Raw genomic sequence first — 1,203 nt, 5'->3', positions numbered from 1 at the left:
AAATGTGCATGACACAATGGATGTATATATGGATTGTGATAAGAGTTCTATGAGTCCCCAATTAAATGATTTAATTAAAAAAAAGAATTACAGTCTTGGTAACTACAGGGGCAGTTCTACTCTGTCCTACAGGTACACTGTGCGTTGGAATTGACTCAGTGGCAGTGAGTTTTATCGAGATACCCGCAATAAAGCTTCCTTTGATTGTATCAAGACTGTGACAGATTAAGGGGGTAGCACTCCATCCTGTTCTTCCTCAATTGCTTGGCTGCTCATAGAAGATCTTATCATGGAGGTGAGCACACTGTACTAGATGAAATCACAAAGAATCCAGGCTCTAGCCAATTTGACTTCAAACCTTAGTATCACACCTTTTTCTGAGTAAAAAGAAATGTTTTGTTAGGGTTCATTTACCTATAGGTCACAGTTAAAATAGTCTTTGAATATGTTAACTTTTTAATGAACTTTTGTATTTTTAGGAATTGATAGAGCAAGACAACATGTTCTTCAACTTGACTTATTGCATGGAATTGGTCATTAGGTTTATGAAAATAATGGCTTGGCTGGGTTGGGTTTTTTAGTAAACTGAATTTGTGGAAATTTATTTCTCAGAATTAGTTGATCAAACTGATTTGATGGTTCACTCATCCATTCTTTATGAAATATTTTCCCACTTCAGAGGAAAGTTATATTCTAAGAAAGAGAAAACATTTTCATGTAATTTCAGTATTGTATTTGTTACTGTATAGGACAACAGTTACTGAGGTCTTGACAACTTTATATTTCAAAGTTGTTGAGTTTTATACATAAGATAAAGGTAAATTATTTTGGTTTTCCTATCACTAGTTGTTACCTATATCTGCATTTTACTCAGTGAAAGGAAGATTTTTCTGTATATAGAATTCTATTGAAATTCCCCTAGAATCCTATAAAATGGAGACTGATCTATATTTCTTTCTTTCTTTTTACAATTCATGTACACAGTTTTTTATATGATGCAGCATCACACCATGTAGAGCATTTGCTCTTATGTTATACATTCAGATATGCTTGAAACACTCTTTAAGGCTACAAGACAGAACAAAGAAAAAGAAAGAAGACTACAGTATATTGAACACTTTTTAAAAGTGATATGATGAAGACTATAAAGTATTATTTTCCTTTCAACACTTAAAAAGATATATGTATATATATATATATTTT

Source organism: Echinops telfairi, unplaced genomic scaffold (assembly GCF_000313985.2).
Source record: "Echinops telfairi isolate 266 unplaced genomic scaffold, ASM31398v2 ScPeMD7_3533;HRSCAF=4204_0, whole genome shotgun sequence".
Taxonomy (NCBI): domain Eukaryota; kingdom Metazoa; phylum Chordata; class Mammalia; order Afrosoricida; family Tenrecidae; genus Echinops; species Echinops telfairi.
This window is presented reverse-complemented; position numbering follows the sequence as displayed.